The 18,119-nt window shown below is 35.1% G+C and overlaps 1 non-coding gene across 1 annotated transcript; it reads left to right on the top strand.

Annotated features, from left to right (window-relative positions):
- Positions 1-6,843: 6,843 nt before the first annotated feature.
- LOC145019070 (small nucleolar RNA R71) lies at positions 6,844-6,950 on the top strand. The gene has a single exon (XR_013667389.1). It is a non-coding gene; the product is annotated as a small nucleolar RNA R71 (small nucleolar RNA).
- Positions 6,951-18,119: the final 11,169 nt, after the last annotated feature.

Raw genomic sequence — 18,119 nt, 5'->3', positions numbered from 1 at the left:
CCTCACATTACGTCCCTAAACACCTATCATAAGAGACCTATCCTAAGGATCATCATCGGGATGGACACTACTGCTAAGGGGGTTCCTTAGCAATAAATGTCCTAAAAGCAACCATGTGGGGGATGGAGTACACCGGTGAACACATCGTTCACAACACCTACAGGTTGCGAGCCTGCCAGCGTTCCACTGGATTGTCTAGAAAAGTCTGTGGTCGTCATCTATACTCCGCTAGATTACTAGATCAACAACAACAACATCAAAGCCTCTCATCATTTTATCACACATCACCTATTACATCTACCGATGTTTTACCCCAACATTTTCGTAGATATAAAATCCATATACAGTTTAAATCATTGAAAACATGTATAAAAATGTTCATCCAGCATAGATAGCAAGTATTCAGATAATACGCACACATAGTACGTAATTTATATAAAATACTTCATATCTATGTGTAAGCTGAAAGTAACTATGCACTCACCTGAAAAGGTGGTGACTCAGCACTCGGACAGCACTTCGATACTCTCAAAACAATTTTCCTTCGATAAAACCTAGTATCAATACCATTAGGGTTTAGTCTAACGTCAACCGCGACTAATTAATAGTCTAGCTATTATTATTATTATTATTATTATTATATAAGCGTTAAATAACACTCAATATAACTTATAATAATAGCCCAAATAATTATTTTAAGGACCTAATAACATTACTATAATTATTTGAAAGCTATATTAAAAATTACGTAAGCGTAGCTCACTTACAACGGATTTTAAAGAAAACCGGGCTTTGCTCGGAGCAGCGTTTCCGAAACCGAAAGACCCTTTTTCTCGGGACCCCGGGAGCCTCGGGGCTTCTTTAGGGTGCTAGGGGTTTTATCTAGGCTTAAGAGGGGTTAGGATATGCTAGAGAGAGAAAGTAGTGAGATAAAGAGTTGATTTTTGGTGTGAGAAACCGAATGCCCTCGCACCCCTATTTATAGGTGCGAGACATCGCACTATGCTGGGCGTAGGTTCGCTCTACGCGGGGCGTTCATCGGATAAGGCTGTCAGATGGACTCCAGCTGTCTCGTACTCGGAAGGGATAAGACCGGAGGAATGCTGGGCGTTCCCACTTCGGACGCGGGGCGTAGCGAGGAGTAACGCGTTGCAAATCTGGGGCGAGGCTGATCTCCATCGGATGGCTGGGAATGTGCCACGTCATAGATTTCGCTCCAGACTTCGCAATTTCGAATGCAATCTTTAAAAATTCGTAACTTTCGCGTACGAGCTCCGTTTTTGACATTCTTTATATCCATGCGTAGGCGGAAACATACTCTACAACTTTTGTTTAGACTCTGTCGGCTAATTTTGACTTTATTTTAAATTTTATACTTTTAACAGGCCGGGACATGATTGGTCCGTTTTCGCCCATCTTTTTCTCTTTACGCTACTCTTAACGAGATATTCGATTCTCATTTATGTCGTGTTGACTAAAAACCGTTCGATCTAATATTCGAACCTCGGGTTGTACATTGCTAAGCCAAAACTTCGAAAAATCATAACTTCTTCATACAAAGTCAGATTTAGGCGTTCTTTTTATGGATGCTCTTGGTTTAACGTGTTCTACGACTTTCGTTTAGATTGCTAAGGATAAATCCCGCTCTATCGTAAATTCATTATTTACGCTTCTCGGTATCGTGCTGGTTCCGTCGCCAAACAAAGACGGGTCATAACTTCTTCGTTATAACTCGGATTTCGACGTTCTTTATATCCCCGAAATCCTTGTTTCGATTACTACAACTTTATGTAAAGATATCGGGCTTATCTCACACTTTAATTTTGATGCTTATTTTTATCCTTCATTAATTTATATCTTTATAATTAAGTAATAATCACATGAATACACATAATTCACATAATACTCAAATATTTCATCTTTATTACTTCAAAAAGAGTTACAATAGTTGATTTAGACTATTACATTGTCAAGAATGTTTAGCCCCAGAACCCGGGCGTTACAACTAGTCAACAGAAGGTTCTAGAATTGTAAAAAAATGTGTGAATTTTATTATTACCTTGAGTGCCGGTTGGATAAAAAATGCGGTTGAATTGAAACAACTTTTTTCCATATTTATGAGGTTTTAAAGGATCTAAAACCACTAATGACCCATCTTCTCCATTGTAATCAATCATGTTCTTTGTGTCAGTTCTAAATGCAATGCAGGTGTAATCCTGCAGTAAACCCGAATGTTTATGAAAATTTAAAGATTGTGGAAGGTAAAGACAACATTTTCATTGACTAAAATCGAGTTGTATACAAATAGCAATTGTTATACGCATAAAAAAAAAAAAAAAACGAACAGTAGACTGATGCGCTAGAGACCAAACCTAGAAATTGTTGTACATCATATCCCTGCAATTAAATAAACATTTCAATAAAACAAACTTAATTTAAATTAGTACAATGGAGACGTAAAAACAACTTTTTAAAAATAAAATAAAAATGAAAGTTAATCCGCTAGAGAGCAAACCTGTTTCATACTATAATTTCATAACCCTCTTCGCCTCGCTTCTTTATGATGCGGTTTTGGTCCGAGCTCCGTTTATTTCCGTAAATACTAATCCCTTGATTTACCTATAAAAAACAGATTTTGAAGTTTACTATCAAGTAGTCTCCTTAGCAATCAAATACAAAGAACAATTAAAATACACTTTTACAGTAAACTTAGTGAATCATAAATCAACTATTTTCACCAATAACTAACCTTTAAGTGAAGAAGCAGCTAAGAACATAAAATGAGTATTGGGAGAAACTTTGCAACTATAAAATTCATCCAATTAATCATAAAAAGAACATAAGTAACCATTTTCTTTTCAGTAAAATTAGGTTGCTACTTTTCAGCAGTATAGCAGGCGTTTTTTTAAACACTGTACTCAACATTTTAATTTCCAAGTTTTAATCTAAAAGAAATCCAAATTAAAAGCTATATTTATGTGAATTAAAAAAGAAAGGCTGCTGTTTCTACACCATTTGTTCAAATAAAAGAGACTTCTATAGATACGAAGCCTCATATTTCAAGTACATTCATTTGAACATCCTTCTTGTATAAAAGTATCTAACCTACACAGAGATTCTTAATTTCCAACTCCCATTACGGAAACGTTTCCATATTTACCATACGACAATGCATTCCTAATATAATCTTATCTATTCATAATAATATCAATATAGTCCATTCATTACTATACTTTCAACTGCCCACAAGCGACTAATCCTTAGCGAACCTTAGATTGTCCTTGACAGTTGTTTTAATCACTTTAGTCATATCCGATTCTGGCCCTTTTTCCCTCTTAATGCCTTAGGCATTTGGAAAATCAGAACATGTGAATATTATAACATATGCAATCGATCCTATATCCAAAACACATGGGATACGATTCATAATAAAGATTTGATACTTTACCAATCTATCGTTATAATATTTCCATATATGAAATTTCCTATGTTGAAACATTTCAAAATTACATTCATATATATCCATGACTAAGTTCGATTAATACTTAAATCTAAACTTTTAGATTTGAAATAAAGTATAAGTTCCTCTCCCTTACTATGGCAAAACAACTTTTCAAACTCTGCAACTTTGCAAATCAAAACATTGTTTTCTATAAATAGCATTGCTAACTTGTAACACTTATCATAATGATTATGCTCCCACTAGCATAATAATTACATCCTTACTAGCATAACACTTATGCTCCCACTAGTGTTGATATGTACCCATAAATCAGTTGGACTTCTAGAAATCAATACTTATTGAATTTCTTACCAAAGTTTAGATTTCTAATACAAGATGCTTCGATAAGACTTTATCTAGGTTCTCAAACTCATACACCTTTCCTTAGATAACTCATATGTGTGTCTAAACTATTTCAGAACTTACAACAGTAAGTCCTGAATGTTCAGAGTATTTGCAATTTCTCACAATTCAAACTATAAAGAGGGATGATGTAATCATAATTGAATTTGAGAATACAATTAACACAACTGCTATCTCTTTAAATCTACTTAGTGAAAGCATTTCCTTACAATCATTTTTATGAAGTGGAAAGAAACCTTTGCCACTTAGATTTTATGGTGTATGTATTCCCATCCATATAACCATAATCACAAGATAAGGTTTGTGACAAATCCAAAATCATATGGCATGAACTTTTTCAATCTTAATTTATTGCTTCTAGGTTGTTGAGCAGCTCACCTATACTGGTCAATGTACTTTCATTGATTAAGGTTCTTTTGCCTTGTACAATCAAATGAGAACTCATAGAACTCACATGCATAGTCAACATGAATGGGCACAGAAACAAGAATGTGTCAACACGATAGTTTACAAACCTCAAGTCGTATGCTAGTGATGAACAATAGGTTTATTATTGATTAGTTCTTGAAACTTTTCAAGACCTTTAAGACTCCCACTAACCTCTTGACATATTAGATTCTTTGTCAAGGAACGTTCCTTGACAAACAAATATTCAAGTGTTAGTACGAATTCTTATCAAGAAAAACACTTCATATAATTGGTCTTAGTTGATCTTTGTCTTATCCAAGACATCACAACTACCCATTTCAAATGTGCAAGAGTAATAAACATTTATACTCCACAATTCATGAGGTGTTATAAAACTACTTTAGATATGTCACTCAAGGCGTAATCTTGGACTATGACTTTAAGACTCGATTTTTTGAAACGAAGTATGACTCACCCTTTTTGATTCAACCATTTCAACAATTCTCGATTTCTCTTCTTAGTCAAACAAATGTACTAAGGTGTCCTTAGAGGATCAATTGCTACATGGTTTCATAATCACTAAGATGATCATAAAACACGATACTCAAGTACTCTCCTTTCTTTTCAGATTGGAGAAATTTTTATCTTCCTGCCAAATTGATTCTTCTTATTCGTTCTGCTTTACATTGAAACTTTTTCAATGATTCAGAATCACACTTAATCTTGTAAGCACAACCATATTTACTAAACTTTTAGTAAATCACGAAGAGTAATCTTATCGTTCTTTGTGGCGAAATTGACCAGTGCACATCAACGTGTACCAGATCCTTCAGTCCTTCACTTGACTCAAATCTACATGTGAACAAGTAATAAATCCTAATTTCCCAAAGATTAAGGTTCTCATTCATCACACGATACAAGTCGTATGATTCCAAGTTTCTATCCAATTGAATTGATTCATAACTGATTCGTCCCCCACCCGAAGGGTAAGCTTAGAATCTCGCATATCTACTATAGCACTCACGATATTAAGGAAAGGTCTTCCAAGTATGATTGGGACTTGAGGATCTGCTTCCATGTCTAGAACTATGAAGTCCGCGGGAACACAAATTTATCAAATTTTACCAATAGGTCCTCGCATATCCCCCTTGGAAAAGTCACCATTTTATTAGCTAAGTGAATTGCCATTCGAATTGGCCTTGGATCCGGAAGGTATAGTTTCTTAAAAAATGAATATGGCATGAGATTTACACTTGCCCCTGAGTCAGCCAAGGCATGTATAGTTGCTAAATTTCCAAACTGACAAGGCAAGGTCAAACTACTCAGATCACCTTTCTTCTTAGGCAGTTTATTTAGCATGGCGGCTGAGCAATTTTCATTGAGAACTACCTCCTTCATTTCTTCCATCTTCTTTCTATTCATTAGAAGCTCCTTCAAATTTTTTGAATACTTGGGCATTTGTGCAACTGCTTCAATGAAGGGCGTATTGATTTGAAGGGCTTTGATGTGTTCCAGGAACTTTTGATAATCTATATCATGCTTATCTTGTCTAGCTCGGTCTGGAAATGGTAACGGAGGCTGATAGGGAGACTCTCTTTTCTGATCCAGTGGTGGACTTGTCGAGTCTGTGTCTTTGACTCAGCGAGTCGAGTCGGGTTACAGCGATTTTTGCTATTCTGCTTCCTTCTCCTGTACCAGTTTCGGATCTTCTTGCTGAATAGGAGTTAGAGGAGTAATAATCTTCCCACTCCTAGTTCTCACGATATTTATATGTGCGCCTCTCGGATTATTTTTGGTATTGCTAGGAAGTCCACCCGGTTGTCTCTCGTTTATTTGTAGTGCAAGATGGCCTTGCTGTTTTTCAATGTTCAAAAAAAAATGTTTGCTGATTCCTAAGCAGAGTTTGTTGATCCATCATCATTGTGTGGTGTTCTTTAATCATGTATTGATGATCCCTTAACATATTTTGTTGCTCTTTCATTGCAGCTTTGGTGTCATTATGTCTCTTCTCGGACGCAACTATAAATCTTGAGAGCATGTCCTCCAAATAAGATTTTTTTTCTTGCACCGACTCCTCTTTTTGATAAAAAAAAACCCTTTCTTTTTGCTTATACTTTTCCTCCTTTGCCTTTTTGTATTCATCATATCGTAGCCATTCTTTCTTAGGTTTTCTCCAATCATCATCATATCTATCACCGCTTGAATAGCATACTTGTGCTTTCTTGTTCCTGTTCTCATCAAGATCATAGTCTTTAGTAAGGTGAGACCCTTTACAATTTTCACATCCCACTCTAATGGCATGGATGGATTGGTCCATCTTAGTCATTCTTCAGTCCATGTTTTCCAATTTTGCCATCATTGCAGCCATATCATCGGTAATTGAGTTCACCACACCTCGAGTTATGTCATTCCTTAGGTTGTGATATTCTCTAGAGTGCTTATAGAATTCTTCAATTAGTTCTTTTATCACTGGGGCTGGCTTCTTTGTGAGAGGTCCTTGTGAATCAAGGAGCTGCCTGGTCGTTACATTAACTCCATCATAGAAAATGGAGACATCTTGTTGACTCTTCAGATCATGATGTGGGCAGTTCCTTAGTAAACCCTTATATCTCTCCCATGCCTCATAAAGTGACTCTCCAGCTTGTTTTTCAAAAATAGCTATGGCTTTCTTCAACTTTGCTATCTTTAAGGGAGGGAAAAATTGGTCTATGAGTTATTTCATTTTAGTCCAAGTAGTGATGGATCCTGGAGGGAGTGATTTCAGCCAATCTTTTGCGGCCCCTTTAAATGTGACTGGTAGCATACGAAGTAAAACAATGTCACGAGGTACATTAGGAACATTGAAGTAGTCGGCTATGTCGTTGACCTCATCTAGATGCTTGTATGCGTCTTCGTGATCCTTCCCGTAAAATGGGATCTCCTTAAGTTTAGCAAGTATTTGGCATTTTAGTTTGAAAGTGGCAGTTACGAGAATTGCGGGTTGCACGAGTCCTGGGCCGATATCGTCACGTATCCTTTTCTTCCATTCACCCATGGGAACTTCATCGATGTTAGCCATAGTGTTAGCGGGTTCGCCTTCAAAGTCGCTTTCTTCTTTGGATTCGGAATCGGAATCGGTTTCTTTTGGAATTGGATTTTCTTCAAAATGTTCTAACTTTCTTTCCTCGCTCTTTTGACTGCTGGTTTCACCTATTTTCTTGCTATTTTTCTTCCCAAGAACTGACTTAAGGTCCTTAAAAGGTGATTTCCTCGATGAGTTAGTGTCTTCAACGGCCTTGTCTTTGTTCTTCCTAAGAGCGGATTCCGGGTCTTCAAATGGAGGAACCAGATGTGTGTTGGATCCTCGGGTCATGTAGCGCCTGCAATCAAAACTAAAAACACGCGTAAAAATAACAAAATAGTGAAATGAAACGAAATTGGAAATCAGTTGTGGACTCGCCGAGTAGCTTCGATTGCACTCGGCGAGTTCAAGGCTAAAACAGAAAAAAAAAATTAACAAAAATTCTAAAAACAGAAAAACTTAGAACTTAACATAATAACTAAATTACTAAAGCAATAACTTTGTGCAAGATAGATCTCACACAAATGATCGATAACACTATAAATTAGAATTAATTATTGAACCGTTCTCCGACAACGACGCCAATTATAAGACTAACTACTAGGATTATCTAAATAAAAACAAGTAATAAAAGGGGGGGGGGGGGGGGGGGGTTCTCTAGTTTTGCAAGACTAGGAACTTAAATACTTAACTAACATTTAAAGAGAACAATTAACAACTAAGCAAATAAAATGCAAATAAATTCAATGATAAAGAGGACTTCTGTTTAGGTTCGAATCATTTGATACTATGGTTGATTTTATGGTGAATGCATTGGATTAATTTTTCTTTGGCTACCGATTAAGGTGATTAGGTTCACGTTCGCTATTACTAATCCTTAAAAAACAGATTAATTCAAGCAATGACCAGTTGTCTAAATTAATGAATTTCCTAGTTTATTGGTTCGGGTTAAGTAAGGCTTGTAATGGTTAATTAAATTGGTTGTTCAATTAACCTCTTGTTGATGGTTCGTCACACAAGCTCACACATTAATTTATCTATTTTCTAGTTAACCCTAGTTTCACGTTCGCTATTCCTAGGAAAATAACAATGTTTCACATAAATCATACGAATTTAGCAATTAAGAGATGTTCAATATGCTGGTTAATTAACTGAAAATAGTTGTAATTAACGCATAAGGTTCTTTAACAAGCTTAACAAAACAATATCACCAAATCAAGTTAATCCTAACCATAAAATCATTCCATATTCACAAAATCATCTACCCTAAATAGAAGACAAGGGTTTTAGTTCGTCATTACAACAGAAATACACTTAAAACAAAATCCATTGGTTTAAACATTGTTCAATCAAAAGTTAAAGTAAAGAATTACTAAAATTGCCTTAATCTTCCTTAAAATTGAGTGTAGGGTTGATTCTCCACTTTCCAGAGCTTCCACTATGTTCTTAGTCGCAGCTTAGCCTCCAAGGGTTTCCAGAGAAAACCCCAATTTGAGAGTTTGACTTCTATTTATAGGTTTTGGAAATCAGAGTCTACCCGTCGAGTAGGTAACCGACTCGCCGAGTCCCCTTTGTGGAATCTATGTATGGAAAGGACTTTACGTTTTGCTTTGCGAACCTTCGTGGGTACTCGTCAAGTAGACTTCCAGACTCGCCGAATAGCTTCGGGATTTGGCACTTTTTCTTCTTTCTTCAGTTCCCGAGCTTCCGCTCACTTCTCCTGCTTCTTTTTGCTTTCGAGCATATCTTTTGGACTGAAAATACAATTTAAACACAATTAAGTACCTTTTGTCCATAAATTGCAATGAATTAGCCAATAAATAATAAAAATCTATACTAAAACTATAGCTAAATATGCACATATCAATTGTCAATGTCCATGGAAGTTTATGAGGTAGATCTTCCATTCAAATTTGCTTTACCAGTGCGCCAAATCATTGCTAGTCCAACAACAATTAACAAATATGTTAGATCAACAAGGGTCATGTCGTGGTCTGCCATATAGCGGTCTTTAACAAACTGACTATATGACTCGGGGAGTGATCGAAGAACCAAGTCAACGACCAACTTCCTCGGGAAAACAACACCCAACATCCCTAGTCTTTCAAAGTGTGACTTCATCTCTAAGATGTGTGCGTACACAAACCTTCCATCTTAGTGTTTGCTTGCCAATAGGGCTTTAGTGACCTTGAACTTTTCAAGTCGACGAACACATGGGTTAGGGAGAATTATTGGAGGAGGTGGAGGAAGAGAAGTATGATTTCCAGTTCCACCTTTTCACGAAGAAGGGAATGATCTTTCACCTTCATCGACAAGTGGAATATCATCTTCGAATGAAAAACCTTTTCCAAAAGATTCAGGAAGTGCAACATCCAAAAAATACAGTCCAAAAATTTCGTTTTAATTTAATAATAAAACCATAGTCATCGAACATCGTATAAAAATCATAACCAGTGTTTCTCAAAATGTCATAACAATTGTCAAAATATATCAGAGTATAAACATCCCAGGCTGAATAGATGGTGTGTGCACTGCAATCTTCCTGAGCTCCTCTTTTGAAAACTAAGTACCTGAAACCAAAACTGAAACTGTAAGCACGAAGCTTAGTGAGCTCCCCCAAACTACCATATACCATACAATAACATATAAGCACATACTAGGCCTTGCCCATTGCATCAGACCGAAGTCCGGAAACTGCATCGGACCGAAGTCCGAAAACTGTGTCGGTCACTTAATCTTCCACATGGAGCCCGCTCCAAGTTGTCGAGTTCTTCCTTGGACTCCACGAGTTGACTCCTTCGACATAGGGCTTTTCTTTCCTTTCTTGGTCTTTCTGATTCTGGGTGTTACAGGAAGACCATAGTTGTAAAAACTAGACATCTACAAGGGAGAATGTAACAACCCCATTTCTGGTATGTTATTTAATGTTTATTTTTCTAAGTATTCAAGAGGGACTCGACGAGTCTGATGCCCGACTCGTCGAGTAGAGGCGGGATTTCCAGCATGTGTAAGTGGGAGACTCGATGAGTCCATATCATGGACTCGACGAGCCCGCCAGTCTGGAAGAAACCCTAATTTCAAGGGTTTGCACCCTATTTAAACCATGTTATGCGCCCCCAAGCTAGTCTCCTTTACCCTCAGAGCATCCGATACCAAACCCTAATCCTCTCCTTATGATTTGAGTGTTTGTGTGCTTGTTCTTTGAAGTTTGAAGAAGAGAAGGAAGGAAAGACCAAGGAGAAGGAAAAGAGCAAGGATCTAGAACCTGATCATGAGTTCATTGAGGTACAATTCGGATCTATTCTGTTTCTATGTTGATTTTCTTTTAGAAACCCCATTTTAAGCCATCTTTATCCACCTCCAAGATTGATTGTAGTATTGGGATCATAATGGGTTGAATAGCCACTGGATCTAGCCATAAATGAGCTCTAGAAGCTCAGATCTAATGCCTTTATTGAACCTTGTTGCATATAAACCCTAGATCTAGCCTTATTTAAGGATTTTAAGCCTATTAACCTCTTTAGGAGTATATGTGCACGTAAAGATGGAACCTTTACGTGCAAACCAGGCCTTAGGAGCCCATATATATTAGTTGGATGCGTTGGTTTTGAGCAGAATCGTCTGAATAATAATTGCATGAATGCGACTCGGTGAGTCATTCTTTGGACTCGGCGAGTCGAGTCGTGAGTCCAAGTCAATCTTCATATCTCTAGATCAGACTCGACGAGTTGTTCATACAACTCGGCGAGTCACAGCCAGAGTGTTCATACGTTGAAGGAGAACTCGACGAGTTGTTCATACAACTCGGCGAGTCGGATGCAGATTGAATAAGAGATAGCATAGATGGGGAACTCATCGAGTCTACGCCAAACTCGACAAGTAGTAGCGATCAGAAGAAAGAAGTGAGGGTGAGGACTCGATGAGTTGGTGACCCAACTCGACGAGTCAGGTCAACTGTATGTTGACTTTGACCAATAGGGTTGACTTTGACTAGGGGTAAAATAGTCATTTTACCCTCAGTATAGTTATTAGTATTTGAGTTAGTGTGTTATGGAAATTGTAGCCGGGGAGACACTAGAGCAGCAACAGATAGTTTCCAGAGCGGTTCATTTACCAGCCAGTTTACGAGGTGAGTTTCCTTCCAGTAGGAACGGGTCTAAGGCCACAATGCCGACCCGTTTAGCTAGTAGTAGTTCCGGACATCGGTCCGATGCAGTTTTTAGTATGTTTGATGCCTTCGTGGCTCAGACAGGATTTATGTGTTATGTGTTCCGAGCTACGGACCGATGCAGTATGCAATTTATGTGTTCATGCTAGCTGATATGTTTATGCCATGCTATGTTATGCTCAGAAAGTTTCTAGACTTCGGTCCGATGCAGTTAGTTCCGAAATTCAGTCCGATGCAGGGGACAAGGTCCCAGTCAGTTCCGGACTTCGGTCCGATGCAGTTTCCGGACTTCTGTCCGATGCAGAGGGCAAGACCCTAGTTAGTTCCAGAATTCGGTCCGATGTAGTTTCTGGACTTCGGTCCGATGCAGTGGGCAAGGCCCAGTATGTGTTTATATGTTGTTGTATGGTATGTGGTAGTTTGGGGGAGCTCACTAAGCTTCATGCTTACAGTTTTAGTTTGGTTTCAGGTACTTCCGTAAGTAAAGGGAAGGGCTCAGGTTGATGGCATCGCACACACCATAACTTCAGTTTTATTCCTGGGAGTTTTGTTTATATACTTAGATATTATTTGATACAGTTCTTGATATGACATTTTATTATGGCTTTTGAGATACCCGACGTATGATTTTGTTATATGACATTCAGTGTTATGACTTTTATTATTATTTAAAAACAAAAAATTTGGGGTTGTATTTTTTGGATGTTTCAGAGAAATTCAACTTAGTTGATTCAATCCTTAATATAACACTCAAATGAAATATTAAGGCTAGGATCCAACACAATAATTTACAATTCGAAAGAGGGATGTCGTAATCCAATTGTAAACTATTTGTTGGTAGGTAAATGACGATTTACCAATTCCACCATGATAATGAAATTTTAAATGAATTAGATTTTAGATGAAACTCCTAGATCTTTTGAGATTCATTGAACTTTTCAATGGTATGTTTAATCTCTATTATGCCATTCAAGTTTGTGACTCGAATACCGAGGATCACAAACACATTGTGAATAACCATGCAAACTAGCTTGGTACTCTCGAAGACGTTTATCACCTAATCAATATGTTGGTTAACCATACAAGCTCCATTGATCTATGATAATATACGAGTTACCCATTTCCATCCTTCATTAGTCCCATATTAGTGTGCCGGTTAACCACACACGCTCCACTAACAACCAACAAGACGCAATGTGCAATTTCATGGGTTAACATCAAATTCACATTTTTCCTAAAGTAAATAAGATTGAGAATTTATAAAGGATTTAGTTACTTGGTATGTTCATTATACTTTTTAATAAGGATGTCCTATCCTACCCGTTCGGCTAACGACCCTCCACTGGTAAAGGGTGTGGTGGGTAAGAGTGGATACCCAATGACGGTCATTTTACAGACCGCTTCCTTAAAGACCCCTTATAGACCAGCTTCGTGAGTGAGGCCTACTAACGGTAAGACTAACTTTTATTTATACATATATAATATATTAAACTTTTAACTTTATATAGTATAAGGGTGTATTTTATACATTTAGAATACTAGATGGTTTAATCTATTAATAAATTAGACTCTTAATTTAATTAAATTTAAACCATGTCATTATGGGTTTATTAATTTTATCTTTTAATTAAACACTTAATTGATTTAACGAAACCATAAGGGTGAAATTTGAACTATTTTAAATATCAATGTTCTAAATTTAAGATTTCAAAATTAAAGCTATTTAATTAAATTTCAAATAACAAAACCAAGAGGTGCACTTTTAAAACTTTTCAAAATACTTGGGTTTAAGAATTTAATATTTCAAAATTAAAACTTTTAATTAAATTTTAAATTTCAAAACTTAAGGACAAATTTTGAAACTTTTCAAAACTTCTAGATCAAAATTAAAAAATAAACAAATTAATCATATAATTTTTTATCTTTATCTAGATTTAACCTAACCCCTTTTATCATGACAAGATAATTTAAATCAAATTTAACAAATATATATATATATATATATATACAAATATATATATATATATATATATATATATATATATATATATATATATATATATATATATATTCTTTAAAATTTGACAATTATCCTTCTATTAGATGAGGATATTAATTACCATATCATAAAATTCTAATTTTAATAGTTAAAATAACTTATGGCAATTATCCTAATCTAGTTTTAGGCCAAAAATTTTGGAAATAATTCATCAGCCCCAAAACCACCTCGTGGTGATCATGCAAAGAAAAAAAAACGGTTTTTTTTTTCAGCTTTGAACAAACATATTAGCATCACATATAATAGAAAAATGACATAGGCTCTGAAAACACTGTCGGGTTTGAGCATTACAACATTCCTATGGTGTAAATGCAACTCTAATGTTTTGGATCTAGGTTTTTTTTAAGCTATACATGCAAATAATCATCCAAAGCATAAACACTAATAACTAGCATACCAGTATCGAAATTCATATGTAAAATAGGGTTTGGAACCTTACCTTACTTGTTATGTAGCGATAACAATAACTCCTTGACCTTTGAAAACTTAATGCCCCAAGTGTTACACCTCTAATGAAGTCACAAACACTTTATGAAAATGAAGACTTAGGAGCGAAGGATTTCGGCCACCTTAGGGTTTCATAGAACATATAGTCGAAAATCCTTAGTCTTGGGGTCTATTTATACTTGTGCTGCTCGGGTTTTAGGTGGAAACCCTAATATGACTGCGTAGGCCTTAAGCAGCCCATTGACTCCTTCTAGAATACCCATTGGACAAATTCTTTATGGGCTTATAGAATTCGTCCAACCTTATTCCAAGGTGATCCATCAGCCCAATTGCAACTATCAGTGATTTGCAATATCAGTCCTCAATTATTTAATCAGTCTCTTTTGACCACTAAATTAATTCCAAATTAATTTATGATTAATACTAATTAAATAATATGATTTCCAAATAATATATTAATCATGTAATATATTAATAAAACCATTCTGAGTACCAATTTATTATTCATATAATAAATCATACTCTCTTTCTCCACTTGTTATCCTATCAAGTTGCATGAATGAAGGCAACCCAAAAGGACCATGCTCATAATCAAATCAAGTACATACCAAAAATAGTTATAGGCTTAGACACCTAATTCAACAACACCAACACCGGTGAAGAATAAAGGAGTCGCAACAGCAACAAGAAACAAAGCTTGTATAGATGTGGAGAGGTTGGACATTACAAGAGGGACTGCCTAAAGTTGAATGGAAAAGAGGGAAATGCCAAATGAAAAGCATATGTAATATGATCAAGGGATACCGTCTGTGACCCAACAGTAATCATTGGTACATACTTAATTAACATTCTATATGTAAAATACTTTTTGATTTTGGTACCAATAGAAGCTATATTACCCCTGACTCTAGTAAACAACCTAAACGGGAACACCTTTAAAGTAGTCAAAGTATGAAAATGATAAGAAAAAGGGATAAAAATCTATAAAAGGAAAAGTTATATGATAAGTATGAAAGGACTAATTATCATAGGAAAATAAGATATAAAGAATATGAATCTTTTAAAAGAAGACTATTCTAAAAGTATAAAACCAGAAAAAACTTGTGAACTCACCAACATTACGTTGACATTTTCAATACCCATGTATTCTTAGGGGAGTGAGTATTAGAGGCAGTGGAGTGTTGAAGTAAGTCAACAAGTGGTTGAAGGAAGTCTTATTTGTTTAGTTTATGATTAGGAAGTGTGTTTGGCTATCAAACAATGTAAACCCTTGTCATTAATAATAATTAAAAGAAATTTTTGTGTTATATTTGTATGTATTGTTCAATATACCTGCCTCAAAATCCAACGTCCTAACATCGCACAACTTGACGATTTCGCTGCCGTCCGAAGGTGTGATATTGAATCTAAACTATAGGCCTAACCATGGTGAAGTGTATTGATATGTTTCGGGTAGAGAAGGTTGATTTGATTCATACTTATGCTCGACCCAAACATCAATCATGTGGACAAATGGAAACATAGTAAACCAGACTAATATTCACCACAAACATATTGTTTTTTGTTGAAACTTCATAAACGTAAGAGGCATTGAATGTACTGTTATACAATATTATATACTTGTTTTAACTAGACTATTTTGTGCAACACACATGGGAGATTATTAGAACATGTGTGCATACATAACAAGCTAAAGATATTGCAACTAGAACTGGTAATTGAGCCTAATAAGGTACACAATTAGTGCATGTAGTGATTAGTTTAAGGATTCCAATACCAATATGAAACTTATAATTGTCATAACTCATAATAATGTATGGTTGTAATGATGCATGAAGATAATGGAAGGTGATCTTTGTTGTTGGAGGTGGAAGGTGGCAATGGGAGGTGGACGATGGTGGTCGGAGTAGATTTTATTGGTCGCATGAGTAATAGTTTAATAGTAAATCATGTACTAAAAAGTTAAATGGTAAACTGTATATAAAAAAACATTAATTACAACATCTGGTCATAATGATATGTTCTGAGCAACTCGGATGAGTTTAATGTTAAAGTGAGTATAAAATAACATGAAAATAATTTATACAATCATCCCCCACCTCTAAAATAAGGGATCATAATACATTTATTTATGCAAATGACTAAGCCTATTAGAATAATGCTAAGAAATCATAAACATGGTTATCTTTATTGATGTCTATTTGCATATATCATAATTGATAACCATGGCATACTGGTTACTTCTTGCATGACCTATTTTTATATGTGTTTTTTTTTTCTTTTCTAAATGAATCGGATATTTGGGTATATATAAATTTAAATTTTCTTATCTATAATTTGAACCAAAAAACAACGGGTAAATTGATTATCCACTTTTTCATATTTGAAACCTGATTAAACCTAATCAATCTACTCGAAACGTGAATGAATTGTTCAGGTATAATTTTTTTTGACAAACCTACTTTGTAGTGATCTTTACATTTCATATAATTTTTTTTGACAAGCCTACAAACCTATTTTGACAAACCTACCTTGTGGCCATGGAGGTTTACCTACAGTGACTTCAAAGCATAAGACAAAGTCTCATGTTTGCAGCGGAGGATTAGTCAGTGCGCGAAAGCTTACCCAGAAACCCTCATTAGGGAAGTTTCATCTCCCCCCAAAAAAAACAATTATTTTGCTTATTTTAATTATTATATTTTGTTTAACATATCATTAGTCACTAATTTTTTTTACTCACTCAAATCTGTATAAGTGACGTAACTCACGACATCAACATGAAATAACGTCGTTAAAGTTATAATTAGTCATTGAACTTTTTAAAATGTTTTATTTTAATAACTATATTTTGATTGAGCTATTATTAGCCATTTGAGTTGGTTTATGTGATTTAGGGTACCATCCACGTTTACTAGTATGTAATTTGGATTTCTTTACTTCAAATGAAATTTTCATCAATAATGTGCTCTTATATATAGAACATTAACATCATCTTGATTATTCCCTAATATGTAATTTGGATTTCTATACATCAAAGGAAATTTCCGATTATAATCACTAACAAATGCGATAAATTCCTATGTAGTATCCAGGAACAAGCAGATTCAACCAAACGATCAAATCCTACGTATGGAAAGGAAATAAAAGGGTCGTAGAATTATATTGGCCATCAAATCTCCTCACATGTATTATATTTGGCGCAACTTGTTCGTGTTTTCAATTGTTTCATATAAAAACATAGCTCTTCTTTGTTATTCAGAATCAAGTTCCAAGAATAAAACATAAACATGATGGTAATTTTACAAACCTTTATTTGTGATGATCAGAGCTTCAACATTTGATTGGGGGTCAAATATATAATATGTATAAAAATTAGTAAGAAGGAGATCAATGTCAAAATTTTATATTTTTATATATAAAATGTATAAAATAAAACTATAAGGGTTATTTAGAACAAAAAAAAGACAACTCTAAGCCCTAATAATACTTCGCCAATGGTGATGGTGACCAACCTTATTAGGTTATGAGCTATATTAATTGGAATATTTAAAATAATTTTTTCATATAAATATAATAATTAATACTCCATAATTTAAATAAAATGTAACGACTAAGATAAACCATTCACACATCTCTTAAATTTTTTACTTAGGAACCCTTCTACACAACATACAAATTAAGGGAATAGAAGAAAAAGAACAAAGAAAATGTGAATTTTTATTATTATTATTATTATTATTATTATTATTATTATTATTATTTATAGCGTTAATGAGACGTCCTTTTCGATAGGTGTTGTACCTCGTAGGTGTTTATTAGCGGAAGGAGACAGGTCGGCTGCGCCGGCGGGCATCTGTTGGAAATGAAGATTGCTTTCGTGTTCCCGTGTGTCCCGTTGTCCCCTCTCCGTCCCATTACGCCGCCGGCAGCCCAAGCAGAATCTCTTATGATTTTATATTTTTCAGCTCAACCCCTATACCTTTTTATCATATTCGCTTTTACCCATTTAACTTTCTATATCTAATTAGAGACAAGTTAAAAAGACCCCAAAAAAACCCATAATAATTTTATTGTTTATCTATCATTCAAATATTTAATGCATAACGAATTA

This window comes from Lactuca saligna, chromosome 9, assembly GCF_052625555.1.
Source record: "Lactuca saligna cultivar CGN05327 chromosome 9, ASM5262555v1, whole genome shotgun sequence".
In the NCBI taxonomy this organism is placed as follows: Eukaryota; Viridiplantae; Streptophyta; class Magnoliopsida; order Asterales; family Asteraceae; genus Lactuca; species Lactuca saligna.
This window is presented reverse-complemented; position numbering and strand designations above follow the sequence as displayed.